Source organism: Peromyscus maniculatus, chromosome 1 (assembly GCF_049852395.1).
Source record: "Peromyscus maniculatus bairdii isolate BWxNUB_F1_BW_parent chromosome 1, HU_Pman_BW_mat_3.1, whole genome shotgun sequence".
Classification (NCBI taxonomy): domain Eukaryota; kingdom Metazoa; phylum Chordata; class Mammalia; order Rodentia; family Cricetidae; genus Peromyscus; species Peromyscus maniculatus.
Window position 1 is genome coordinate 70,088,690 of NC_134852.1, and position 15,460 is coordinate 70,104,149.

Sequence of the window (15,460 nt, forward strand, 5' to 3'; positions counted from 1 at the left end):
TACTCACGTGAACTTTCATCTTCTCCTTTTTATCATTGGATAATGAAACTCATTGTTGACACATAAGGTGCTGGAGTGTCTAAAATTCTTCACAAAAATGTGCAAAAACCATTCATAAGGGCTGCTAGGAATAGAAAGTTGGATATGGCAACCCATCACTCCCATGATGTTGACAATCAAAGGTACAGGCATAAATTGTCTCTTTTTTGTTGTTTAGTTGCTTATTTGCAAAGGCCCTTCTAAAATACAAAGGCAGATAGAAGTGGTCTTACTCCTTTCTATTTTGAAGTATTAAAACATTCTTCCTGAACATGTTTTCTGTTTGCATAAATTGTTCATTTGTACTAGATGTTCTCATGTGACAATTTCCAAGCATGAATACACTGTTTAAATCACTTGAATAAATCTTCAATCATTACTAGAAAATAACATACATCATAATACAGAAGTATTAACTTTCAGACTGATATTTCCTATTTGCAATTAACATTTCCATAATTATCCACTTTAATTGGAAGAACTAAAATGTATCTACATGTAGGTCAATTGTACATACCTTCAATTAAAATTCAACAAACACCATTTCTATAGAAAAAGGATATTTCAAATACTAAATTACATTCACATTAAGCTATAATCCTTATGATCTGTTCACTGACAGATCTGGCATTTTACTATTTTTATATTCAACAATTAAATTTGAGAATCAGAAATGATAAAAATCTTAGTAGCCAACTCCAAAATATCAAAAAAAAAATTAAATAGTCTTATAATTCCTGATTTTGTAGGAAGGTATTCAGTGGTTTTTTTTTTGGCTTTCATGTTTTCTTCTGACACAGGGTCTTATGACCCATGACTGGCCTCAAACTGGGTATGTAGCCGAGTATAATCTTGGCAGGTGCTGGTATAAGTGTTCCTCATCAAGCCCAGCTCTATAATTTATATTGCCTTTAATGTCATACAAGCTACTTTTGCTTACAGTACATTAGAGGGAACACCAGATGTTTACCTTTAATAATCCTACATGAAAATTATACAAAAATAAAACATGTTTTTAAAATATTATACACTGAAGATATATACATACATAAATAAATTTATAAGATGTATAAACAAACAAACAAAGTTATAGGCTCTTCATCAACACAAAATGTGTCTATCAATAGCATTGAGATTGCTAAATAATCTGAATTAGAACTAAAATATTAATTTTTAATTTGTAGAGTGGGAATAGTAATGTAAAAACAAACAAAAACACATGAAAGATGAAAACTAAGTAGTTTATATACTACTATAACATAAAATGTATGTGAATGTAATATAATTATAGATATAAACAAATTTGCCTAGATTAAATAAGCAAGAAACAATGCTTTTGTAATTATATCATTAATTTTAATTCTTTTTTACTGCTCATCTTTCTTCATGTAGATAAAAAGTATCTAATTCTATTCTTTAATTTTTCTCCAAGTAAAAATAAGACCTAGCTTATTCTTCCCTCCATGAGAAACTACTTAGAAACCTTTTTAGACTTAGTAAACTGAGTAGTCCTTATCTATTGCATTGAAAAAGCATTTGCTGGAATAATTTTATTAATGTTAGATTACAGTGAAATATTCACAGGCTTATATTTTGTTAAGAATGTATATCTAAAAAAGGAATTTTTCAAATGGAAATATTTATCAGTTATTTACAACATGTCTTGAATGCTGTCATGCAATGTAAATATAAGGGTTTATTAATTCAGAGGTAGAAGTAACTCTTCTTAAGAGTATTTATCTATAGTAATTAACAAGGTATTTTAACATGATGGCCTATCATTAATACAACCACAGAATTATAATTTGCACTCTTAAATGTACAATATAAACCTTACTTATCCTATGGTTAATGAAGACTTTTCTTGAGATTATGTAGCCAAAGTTAAATTTAAATATTCTCAAGAAAACTCACCCCCCTAACAATAAACATAAAGTAGAAAAAATCTCAACTTTAAAAATTTCATTCCCGAAATTTAGTGGATGCAATGAAAGTTTACAATGATGTATTTACAAAATTATACCCTGTGACACTCTATACATCTAGAAAGACTAGATGTTAAAATTTTGTATTTGACTATTATTTACAAAGTTGTCTTGAATATTGTCATGCAACCAGGAAACACATACAAAACTTTGTAGTGTCCCAAGAGGTAGTACAAAATCTTCATGAAAGTTGACAAAAAAAAAGTAGAAAAGAGGTGCATCAGTAGGCTCATTATTGCTCAAGAAGCCAACTGAATTACCTACCATGTCATTTTTTAATGTGCAACTCACATGAAAAAATGGTCAACTATCCTAGTATGAGAATAGAGTATATGCATAGTGTTTATAATTTCTCCTTTAACATTCAAACAAACATGAAAAACTGTGAGCTCCATGATTCCCTCTATAAACTATCAGTTTGTCATATTAATTGTAATAGACAACAGTATTTACAATATATTTATAAGCTTATAATTTCTAAGTCTCAGTATCTCTAGAATTACCAGTTGCTTGATATAAAAAATAGCTTATTACTTACAACGTTAATTCTTGCCATGTATCTGATGAATACAGAACTATGTAATTCTGAAATATCTAGATCATTTGGAGAAATAAATTGCATCACAATTCTCAGTGATCAGAAAAATAAAATGAAGCTACATGCCTTTTATATAGCATACACATTTTTCAAAGGACAGTGATATTTTATGCTTATATTTGAGTTATACTCCTAAATAATTTTCTTGACAACATGGTAGAATATACACACATATATTTTTGTACTATATATATTAAAAGAGGACTTTGCTAACACTATGTTCAGGTAATACAGCTTTAGCATACAACACAATGAAACCTACATAAAGATAAGGATTTTAACAACAAAAATAATTTATTCTTTTCCTATAGTCTATACATTGAAAATCTGAACTATTACAGGACAAATGTTTAAATATAACTTTCCATAAAGAAAAGTTATTCTCTACTCATGAAGTTTTTAAAATAATGTAGCTACATACATTTGAAACAGAGTTTTAAAACATTTTATCACACAAAAGCACTTATTCTAAATTTTGAAAGTAAAATATATTCAGAAAATGTAATCACAAATTATGCAGATAGTCAAAAGTAGTCGTATATATATGAAGTGGTTCAAATAAACCTCATATAAATTAAATACAAAATTGATATTGATAGTTCTAATGATTAAATCTTATTATTAACACCATGTGTATATGGTAGTTGATGGGAGTTGGTGTTTCTACAAATGTAGGAATTTCAGACAGTCTACACAAAGTCAGTCTATTATTTCTGGGGTAGTCAAACACTGCCAGGTTACATTTTAAAAAATGAAGAGATACTAGTAGAAACAAGTTGAGAATTAGATTGGATAAAAAGTCTGCACAATATGCATTACTTAGAACAACTGTTACAGTCCTCACAAATATTTAAACAGAGGGAAGGGGGATCAAATCTTATTATGTAGCTTACTTTTCTGACAATAAAAGATTCAGTTCTAAAAACATGACTGATAAATGGAACCATGGAAGATTCACTGACAGAAATCTGGTGTTTGTTGAATGTAACTGACTAATTTTATAAATCCAAAGTATGATACAGCAAAACATTGCTGTATCATATTCTCTGGTGACAAAAAAAATTGTAATCTTGTATTTCAGCAACTATTGTTTTATCTTAGTATAGACATACTCATGAATTAATATGTATATCATATTGCATGTACATACATGTAATATGGGACAATCATACTTACATCAAAGACTAAAAATTTAAAACAGCAAAAAATGTACATTTTATTTATATCATGTAAGAAAATGCTGTAAATGATGTTAGTTATATGGATATGACACAAATGTTAAAGAATATAATATGTACTATGTCTTTGAAATAATGATGATACTTGGGGACTAATAACATAGGGTCACTAGACTTTTGTTCACAGACAACTTTCCTATCATAAAGGACAAGTATTCCTTGGCATCAGATTCATCCACAAAACATACCTAATAATTTCTCATAGGGATATAGCCATGTAAAAATCATCTCTCTCAATGGTACCCTCTTATCTACTGAATCCTTTTTAACATGGCATAAAAACAGTCTAGAATTTCCTGAACAAGCAATAAAATAATTCTAGTAATTTAATGATCTTCAAATGCAAAAATCATCACTTTTCTTTATAAGATTAAATTAACATGGTGCATTATTCTATTATACACATTTCAATGTAAAAGAATATTCAATCCTAGATATAACAGGGTGATGTTTTTCTGAATTCCATCATGACAAAGAAATTTGTTAAGTAAATAAACATAAGCTTCTTTGACAAACATAACCATGACTAACATATATAAATAAGTACTCAATGAAAGGATAGCCACAATAATCCAATAAAAGATTGTACTATACTATAGAAATTCTACTTTTATTATGAAACTATTTAAAAACATTTCTTCTATATTTTAACAAACACCACAATTGTAATCCTCATAAAGAAAATGACAATCATATTTGAATGACTTCTCAAATGTAGTGAAAATAATGACTTTTTGCAATTTATATTTTATACACTTTTTATAGCCCCTTGTTTCACATCCTTAGCAACTTAAAACATGAATATAACATTAACTTGCTTGCCATAATCTTTATGAAATGATGATTTTTACCAAATATGTAATAGAAATTTCTCTTGTGGTTACTTATTTTATCACAGCAATCATTTCACATACCATATTCTTGTTCAAAATCTAAGTGATTTTTACAAAATAAACCAAAAAATAAATACAATTATTTTCTGATTTTACTCTGAACCATGAAAATACAATACTTTGTTTAATCAAGAACCATCTTACATTTCTTTGTTAACTAAATTATGCAAATCAGCTAGTATATACTTAAAGTAATATTGTATCATTTATAAAAGTTATCAGAACCTCAAGATTTAGAGATGATTTACAATTGTATGAGAACATAAATCTACTTGTTGTATATACAAGCAGATATGCAAAGATTCAGAGGTAAATCTTACAAAGGCAGGAGAATATCCCACATTAAGAAAACACTATATCAGTAGCTGATATTACACAAAGAAACGCTCAAGGAGGCATGTCAGAGGAACAAAACCAAACTGGTATATAGATAATTATCCAGACGCTGCCAAAACAAGTATCCCAAATAGGGAATAAGTTCTCTTGCTGCCAAAAATTAAACAATTTAATAATTACTCACACTCAGTATCAGCAATCACAAAGTTAATTCACCTCCCCGTTTATATCATAGTAACACTTTCTCTATTCCACCAATGCCTTGTGAGGATAAAGATAAATTAACCTCTCTGAATTCCATCTCAGCATTCTGGTAAATATCAAATTCCTATCTTTTTCAAAATCACTGAATGTCTTACTAACAATCTAGCAATACCTCAATATATTAAATGGAAAAGCTATCAGAATGACTAGGAACATGCTCAAGAAACTATAACCCAGGGTAAGAACTGGGTAACTGGAAAAAGACACATTAGCTTCCAAGGTCTTTCTCAAGTTTCTTTATCAAATGAAAATCAAGGTGAATGCTATTATGTGATGTGAACATAGAGGCACTTTACAAAAGGAAATGTAACGAGTATAAAACCAATTTTGCTATATTGGAAAAATCTACAGCTCAAGTCTCCTTGAAAAAAATTTGTGATATCATATTCTAATAACTTAAGTTTCAAAATTTTGTTACCTAAGTCATTAATATGACACTTTGGCTAGACTTCAGAGTAATCATTGAGCCTCATTTCATCATGCTCAGTAAACATATCTCATCATAAATCCAGCCAAGGTCCTCTAAAAGGTATTTACCAAAAATTATGTAAAAAATGGAACGTGGTAGGTAGTTACCAGGTACTGAAGTGGTAGGAAAGACAGTGAGTTTGAGGGGCCTGATTTCGAAAGTAACTTATGGTTTACAGGTATGTTTCAGTAACAGAGCAATTGTTTCACAAGAACAAGATCCTGGGCTAAATTAACACCACAAAAAACAATGTTGAGTGTATGGAGGATAAGTTTATGGTTATCTAATGAGATATATAGGACATCTTGAGTTCAAACGTCAATGCTCATTCATGCATTCTTTCTGTATCTATCTCTCTCATACACACACAAACACACACACAAATAAATTAAATAAAATTAAAAAAAAAATACCCAGTAATCTTACCACATGAGATCCTAGCATGAGAATCAGTGATAAGCTTTATATACTAACTCAAGTAGAGACAGCTTGACAGACAATGAACTGAAAAAAGAACTGAGTCCTGAAAGTTGATCGCCACAAGAACACCACGGATAGAGAAAGCACTGGAGCCCATGTGCATTGATGCATGCATGCACACAAGCACGCACACAAGCACACACACAAGCACACATGTGTACACACATACAGACACACACTAATTAAATAAATGAAAGAATAATAAATAAAAAAATTAATGTGAATGATTAAACAAATGAGTAGGATTAATGCAAGTCTGTAGTCCCACACTTAGGATACTGAGGCAGGAATATTGTGACCTGGATGCCAGTTTGGCTGAGTTATATAATAAGACAATGTTTCAAAAGTAAAAAAAATCAAGTAAAATAAAAAAAAAAAACAAGCCAAAACACAAACAAGCAAACAAAATTCAAACAGATCCTTTTCCCATCCATTTTAACACTACGCAAGAAACAGTACTCAAGGCCCTAGAGTTTAATCCCCAGGTTAAAAACACAATTGAATAAATGTGCAAACTAACAATTCATAGACAAACATATACCAGCAGCAAAGTAAGAATAAGATCCAGGGTTTCATAAAACTAAATATAGTAGATAATTATCTCTTTCCACACATAAATCATCTAAAGTTTCTATCTGTCACCACAGATTATCAAAAGCCCATTGTTTTTACAAAGGTTTTTGTCATGAAATTTTAATTGTTACCTGATGTCTCCAGAAGGTACAAAAATGGCAGCTTACCTATTGATGATTCTATAATAGCAAATGACAAATGACTTTATCTTGTGCTAGCTATTTTTTGCCACTTTGAAAGTGACTCATTGACCACATCTAATTCTAACATAACATCCTGATGACTATCAAAACTTTTAAAATGCATTCTTAATAAGACCCTAGCTTTCAATACATCAAAATCTAAGAATGTCATCAAATAGAACCTGATTCTTGGAATTTAGATTTTCCCACTTTATTATAACTTCCCTCCCTGATTTTTCCCCATTTATGACCTTGTTTTGCTTCAGACAACTGGTCCTACACAAGAACAGTGATATGAGGCAACTTGAATCTATGTTCCTAAGCTATGAACCTTCTAATTCTTCCCTTGCATAAATTCTTTACTCTCGTTGAGGTGACAATTGCAATTTTGTTTTGACAGCGTTTTTGGGGGAGTGCATTCAAATGTGGAGTACCAAAGATGGTACATTATCAACAAACAAATTCCCCAGATATGAGCCATATACCAGCATGTAGCTTTGTGCCTCCAACTGGTGTTACTTCCTTGGCTGGGAACTGATATAAGCATTACAGAAAGTAAATAAATAAATAAATAAGTAAGCATTACAGCAAGCCAATAAATAAGTAAATAAATAATCCCATGAGCATGAATAAATACATAAATGATATGGTGAACCAATAGATAAATATATAAATAATCCAGGAGTCAATAAATAAATAAATAAACAAATAAATAAATATTCAGGTGAATGAATAAATCTGTAAGTAAGTATTACATAAATAAGTAAATAAATAAATAATCTGGCAATACAATAAATAAATATATAGATAAATATGAGAAAATAAACAAACAAATAATCCGGTGAGCCAAAAAATAAATACTTGAGTAAGTATCCAGTGAGACAATAAACAAACAAATAAATGAATGAATGAATAAAATAAGAATCACAGAGTGCAAATCAATAAATATGTAATGGTTAAATAAATATTTAACAATTCAACAAATTAAAAAAAAAATCAAGAAGTTAGTATGTATTCTGGCAAGCAAATAAATAAAAAAAAGGTTAGAATTAGGGGAGTCAATATATATATATATATAAATAAATAAATAATCTGGCATGTTGATACATCGATAATGAAGCAAGGCAATATATAAATAAATAGATCAATAAGCCAAAAAATAAACAATTAAAAAGCAAACAATAAATAGATTAAGAAGCCAATAGATAGATGGGTGAATGGATGGACAGATGGATGGATAGGTAGGTAGGTAGATAGATGATAGATAGATAGATAGATAGATAGATAGATAGATAGATAGATAGATAGATAGATGGATAGTCTAACAGAGTAGAGGCATGGCTTAACCATATAGCATTTGCTAAGCACCTAGAAGGCCTTTCATTAGTCAACAGTAATATAAATGAAACAATGAATGAATAAAGGAATACATGAGCAAGCACACCAATGCATAGATAAGTAAATGAAAAAATAATACAGCAAGCAAATAAATACATAAACAAATATTCCAGTGGGTAAATAAATAAGTGACCATAAATAAATAAATGGATGAATAAATAAATTTAGATGATGCACCAGGCAACATATAAATAAATAGGTTAATAGCCATTAAATACATAAATAAATATATATATAAGTATATATGCCGGGCGGTGGTGGCGCACCCCTTTAATCCCAGCACTTGGGAGGCAGAGGCAGGCGGATCTCTGTGAGTTCGAGGCTAGCCTGGTCTCCAAAGCGAGTTCCAGGAAAGGCGCAAAGCTACACAGAGAAACCCTGCCTCGAAAAACCAGAAAAAAAAAGTATATATAACTATTTATATAACTAGGTATATAACAGTGTAACAGAGAAGAGACATAGCACATCACTATGGTATTTCTCAGCATATCGAAGATCTTTTACTACTCTAGGGCAAAATAAATGAAAGCTTTCACACATACATTACACAAATATATAAATAGATAAGCAAGTCAATCAATGAATCAATAAATAATACAGAAAGACAATAAGTATATGAATAAACAATTTAGCCAATAAGTATATAAGCAAGAATGCACACCAATAAATAAATGACACGGTATGCCAATAAATAAATAATGCAGCAAGGAAATATATAAATAAATAGATCATGAAGCCATCAAATTAATAAATAGTTATATAGATTTATATACAGTTTAACACAGAAGAGGCCTTGCTCATCAGTTTGGTATTTCTCATCATACTAAAGGCTTTTCACTAATCTAGGACAAATAAATGAATACTTCCATACACATACAAATATATAAAAAGACAAGCAAGTCAATAAATAAATAAATAACTCAGCAAGCCAATATATACATAAATAAATCCAGCCAATCAATCTTTAAGCATGTAAATAGATAGATAGATAGATAGATAGATAGATAGATAGATAGATAGATAGATAGATAGATAACACAGCAAGCCAATATATACATAAATAAATCCAGCCAATCAATATTAAATAAAGAAATAATGCAGCAAGCCATTAAAAAATTAAGAAACTACCCGGCGGTGGTGGCACACATCTTTAATCTCAGCAACTGGGAGGCAGAGGCAGGTGGATCTGTGATATTGAGGACAGTCTTGCCTACAGAGTGAGTTCCAGGAAAGGCACCAAAGCAACACAAAGAAACCCTGTCTCGAAAAATCAAAAATAAAAAAAAATAAAAAACAATTGAATAAATATATACATAGATAGATGATAGATAGATAGATAGATAGATAGATAGATAGATAGATAGATAGATAGATAGATAAACATTCTAACAGAGTAGAGGCATGGCTTCTCAGTATAGTATTTCTCAGCATTTTGAAGGCCTTTTATAACTTCAAAGTATAATGAATGAATAAAGAAGCCAGCATGATAAATACATCAATAAATACATCAAGAAACCAATAGATGGATGGATGGACGGATAGTTAGACACATAGATATACAGACAGACAGACAGATAGATAGATAAACATTCTATTATAGTAGAAGCATAGATTATCAGTATAGAATTCTCTCAGTACAATGAAGGAAGCCTTTTTATTATGGTAAGGTAAAATAAATAAATAAATAAATAAATAAATAAATAAATAAATAAATAAATAAATAAATAAATAGGCAAGCCACTAAATAAATAAATAAGAAGCTGATAGAAAGAAAGGAAGAATGAAAGAAAGAAGGAAGGAAGGAAGGAAGGAAGGAAGGAAGGAAGGAAGGAAGGAAGGAAGGAAGGAAGGACGGAAGGAAAGATGTTCTGCAGAGCAAATAAGTAAGTAAGCAAGCATTAGAGAGCCAATCTATCTATCTATCTATCTATCTATCTATCTATCTATCTATAAATCAATAAATAAATAGTCTGGCAAGTCAATAAATAAATGAATAAATAGATAATGCAGCAAGACAATATATAAATAGATCAAGAAGCCATTAAATGCATAAATGTACAGGCATGATAAATAAACAGTCTAACAGAGAAGAGACATGGCTTATCAGTATATTTCCCAGCATATTGAAAGTCTTCTACTACTCTAGGATAAAATAAATGAATACTTTCATATATACATATAAGTAGACAAGTAAGTCAATCAATAAATAAATAATACAGCAAGACAATAAATGCATACAAATAAAAAATATAGCCAATTAAAAAATATATAGGCAATCAAGCACGCCAATAGCACGTCAATACCTAGCTAGAGAGATGATAGATAGATAGATAGATAGATAGATAGATAGATAGATAGATAGATAAGTGGCCTAGTAAGCCCATAAATAAGTAGATCACAGCCGGGCAACCGTGGCGCATGCCTTTAATCCCAGCACTCAGGAGGCAGAGCCAGGCGGATCTCTATGAGTTCGAGGCCAGGAAAGGCGCAAAGCTACACAGAGAAACCCTGTCTTGAAAAAACGAAAAAAAAAATAAGTAGATCATGCAGCAAGGCAATATATAAATGCATAGGTCAAGAAGCCATTAAATAAAATAAATAATTATATAGATTTATAAACAGTCTAACACAGAAGAGGAATGGCTTATCAGTATAGGATTTATCAGCATACAGAAGGTCTTTTACTAATCTAGGATAAAATAAATGAATACTTCCATAACACATAAATATATAAATAAACAAGCAAGTCAATAAATAAATAAATAACCCAGTAAGCAATATATATATGCATAAAAAAGGCTAATCACTAACCAATCTTTAAGCACACTAAATAAAGAATGAAATAAATATTGCTGGAATGAAACCATTAAGTAAATATATAGTCGATAGATAGATAAACATTCTAACCATAGATGCATGGCTTCTAAGTATAGTATTTCTCTGTATTTTGAAGGCCTTTAAAGTAGAATGAATAAAGAAGCCAGCATGCAAATAAATAAAATCAAGAATTGAATACACAGGTAGATGGACGGACGGACGGACGGACGGACGGACGGACGGATGGATGGAGACAGATAAACAGTGTAGATACGTAAATTATCAGAGTAGTATTTTATCAGCATAGTGAAGGCCTTTTATTACTCTAAGGTAAAACAAACAAATAAATAAACAAATAAAAATAAATAAATAAATAAGCAAGCAGGCCAATAAATAAATAAATTGATCAAGAAAACAATAAATAAATAATCCAACAAGTCAATAAATAAATAGACCAAGAAGCCAAAACATAAGTAGATAGACGATACTTAGATAGATAGATAGATAGATAGATAGATAGATAGATAGATAGATAGATAAACAGTATTACAGAGTAGAAGCATAGGTTATCGGTACAGCCATTTCCAATCACCTAGGAAGAGTTTTATTAGCCTACGGTAATATAATTGAAAGAATTAATTAATCAAGCAATCAATAAATAAACAAGCATGCCAACAAATAGATAAATAGATAAATAATGCAGCAACCCATTAAATAAATAGACCAGGAAGCCAATATATTAATAAAGATACATAGATATATAAACAACCTAACAATGTAGAGACATGGCTTATCAGTATAGTATTTCTCACCACACTGAATGCCATTGACTAATATACGGTAAAATAAATGAAAACATTTATACATACATAGACACATACATACATATATAGACAAGCAAGCCAAAAAATAAATAATATAGCAACCCAATAAAAAAATAAATACATCAAAAAGCAAATAAATAAATAGATGGATAGATACATATGAAGATAATAGATCAACAGAGAGATAGATTGACTAACCAGGAGAGGCAGGACTTATCTGCACACTATCTCAGCTCACTGAAGGCCTTTTCCTAATCTAAGGCAAAACAAATGAATACATACATACATACGTACATACATACATAAATACATATATACATACAGATGTACATAAACATACAAATAGAAAAACACCCAATAAATAGATAGATGATAGATTGATAGATAATCCAGCATGCAAATTAATAAACAAATAGATAGATAAATAAATAATCCATAAAGCCAATAAATAAATGGATGAATGAATGAATAAATAAATAATGCGGAGAGCAGATCAATCAATTAATCAATAAATAAGTATTTTGGGGAGCAAATAAATATATGTTAGTAAGGAAATATTATGGAATCCAATAAGTAAATAAATGAATAAATACATAAATGAAGGAAGGAATAAATAGATAAATAAATCTGGTGGCAAAATAAATAAATTGACCGGCAAGCCAATAAATAAAGTATCCTGGCGAGCAAATAAATGTTAGTAAGGGAGCATTGCAGTGAGCCAACAAATAAGCAAATAAATAAATAGATAATTGAGCCACCCAAAAATAAATAAATAAATAAACACATAAATAACCCAGTAAACCAACAAATAAATAATCGATACACAAGCCAATAATTAATTAATTGAGTAAGTAACTAAGTAAGTATTCCAGTCAGCAAATAAATGAATAAGTATTAGGAGAGCCAGTAAGTTACTAAATAATCTTGCAAGTTCAATAAATAAATAAATAGATAATGCAGCGAGGCAATATATAAACAGATCTATAAGCAAATAAATAAATAATCCAGCAAGCTGTGCTCGCTTTGGCAGGACATATACTAAAATTGGAATGATACAGAGAAGATTATCATGGTCCCTGCACAAGGATGACACACTAATTCATGAAGCATTCCATATTTTTTTAAACTAAACATTATTTGCAAACAAAGGGTATTATTTGTTTTTAAAGCTTTTTATAAATAAAGGCTTCATAAATGTTTTCTTAAAAAAATAATCCAGCAAGCAATAAATAAATAGAGATTAAGAAGTCAATAGACAGATAGCTGTATCAATAGATTGATTGATAGATGATAGATAGATAGATAGATAGATAGATAGATAGATAGATAGATAGATAGATAGAGATAGATAGAGAAACAGATAAACAGTCTAACAGAGTAGAGGCATGGCTTATCCATCTAGCATTAGCTAAGCATCAAGAAGGCCATTTATTAGTCAACAGAAATATAAGCGGAACAATGAATGAATTAAGGAATATATAAGCAAGCACACCAATGAATAAGTAAATGAATAAATAGCAAGCAAACAAATAAATAAATAAAGCTGGCAAGTCAATGAATAACTAAATAAATACATAATGCAGCAAGACCACTTATAAATAAATAGATCAACAAGCCAGAAAATACATAAATAGATACATAAACTGTCTAATAGGGAAGAGACATGGTTCCCAGGTGCTATTCGCTTAATCTCAGCACTCCGGAGGCAAAGGTAGGTGGATCTCTGAGTTCAAGCCAGCCTGGGATACTGAGCGAGTTCCAGGAAAGGTACAAAGGTACAAACACTGTCCCGACGGGAAAATAAAAAAACATAGAAGAGAAATGGCTTATCAGTATGGTATTACTCAGCATATTGAAGGTCTTTTATTACACTAGGAAAAAATAAATGAATACTTTCAAATACACATATATAAATGTATAAATAGACAAGCAAGTCAATCAATCATTAAAAATAATAACGCAAAACAGTAAATACGTAAATAAATAATCCAGCCAATACAAAAATAAGAAAGCAAGCATGCCAAGAAACAAACAAACCAAAAAACAAACAAACAGCCCAGTAAGCCAATAAATAAATTGATAATGCAGCAGGCAATATATAAATAAATAGATCAAGAAGCCATTTAAAAAAGTTACATAGATTATCATATAGTATTTTCTCAGCTCATTGAAGGCCTTTTATTACTCTAAGGTTAAATTAACAAATAACGAAATAGGCAAGCAGGCCAATAAATAAAAAGATCAAGAAGCCAACAAATAAATAGACATTAAGTCAAAAAATAAATAGATCAAGAAGCCAATAGGTAACTAGATGATATGTAGATTGATAGAGACCTGATAATCCAGCAAGTCAAAAAATATAGACAGTTGACAGATGGATAGATAGATAAATAGACAGAGATACATAAAGTAAATAAATAAATAGGCAAGCCAATGAATAAAAAATATTGGTGAGGCAATGAAAAAAATAAGTAAATAAATAAATAATACGGCAAACCAATTAACAAATAAACAGGTGAGTAAGTAATCTGTGAAGCAAATAAATATGTTTGTAAGTAAGTATTACAGTGAGCCAATAAATAAATAAACAAATAAATAAAAGAATATATAAGTAAATAATCTGGTGATGCAAAAGATGACTAAGTAAATAAATAGATAAATGATTCAGTGATTCAATAAATAAACAAGTAAGTCGAGGGAAAGAGTGGGAGATCCTAGCTGGATCAAGAAAAGAGAGGGAGAACAAGGAATAGGAGACCATGGTAAATGAAGACCACATGAGAAGGTGAGAAGGGGAGGAAGCAGAGAGCTAGGGAGGCCCACGGAGATCCACAAAGATACCCCCTCAAAAGACTGCTGGCAATGGTCGCGAGACCGCAGGAACTGACCTACTCTGGTGATGGGATGGCCAGACACCCAGATAGTGGTGCCATAAACCCCATCCAAGGACTGAGGAATCTGAAGGCAGACATCCACGGCTGGGCCCCTGGTGGAGCACTGGGAGTCTAATTAGTGAGTAAGAAGAGGGTTTATATGAGCGAGAATTGTTGAAGCCAAGGTTGGATAAAGCACCGGGACAAATAACCAAATGAATGGAAGCACAGGATCTATGAACCAAAGGCTGAGGGGCCCCCAACTGGATCAGGCCCCCTGAACGGGTGAGACAGTCATTTGGCTTGATCTGTTTGGGAGGCAGCTGTGCATTGGTGCCAGGTCCTGGGCTCGTTGCATGAGTTGGCTGTTTGAATCCTGGGACTTATGCAGGGACACTTGGCTCGGTCTGGGAGGGGGGAATGGACCTGCCTGGACTGAGTCTACCAGGTCAACCCCGGTCCTCGGGGGAGACCTTGATCTGGAGGAGGTG

General features: G+C 30.9%; 1 long non-coding RNA gene and 2 other non-coding genes across 5 annotated transcripts in view; 1 reads left to right on the forward strand and 2 right to left on the reverse strand.

The window, feature by feature from the left end:
* LOC102910105 (uncharacterized) overlaps positions 1 to 15,173 on the reverse strand; it is a 52,091-nt gene extending 36,918 nt beyond the window's left edge. The window contains exons 1-2 of one of the 3 annotated variants that reach the window (XR_013042039.1): positions 2,563 to 12,554; positions 8 to 585 (exon numbers count right to left, since the gene is read on the reverse strand). This is a non-coding gene — a long non-coding RNA (uncharacterized LOC102910105). Of the gene's footprint in view, positions 1 to 7 lie in introns of all 3 variants that reach the window. The other 2 variants (XR_013042037.1, XR_013042038.1) reach the window with 2 other exon arrangements.
* Positions 5,799 to 5,863, reverse strand: LOC121826077 (small nucleolar RNA SNORD64). The gene has a single exon (XR_006068401.1). It is a non-coding gene; the product is annotated as a small nucleolar RNA SNORD64 (small nucleolar RNA).
* LOC121826074 (U6 spliceosomal RNA) lies at positions 13,111 to 13,217 on the forward strand. Its single transcript, XR_006068398.2, has one exon. It is a non-coding gene; the product is annotated as a U6 spliceosomal RNA (small nuclear RNA).
* Positions 15,174 to 15,460: the final 287 nt, after the last annotated feature.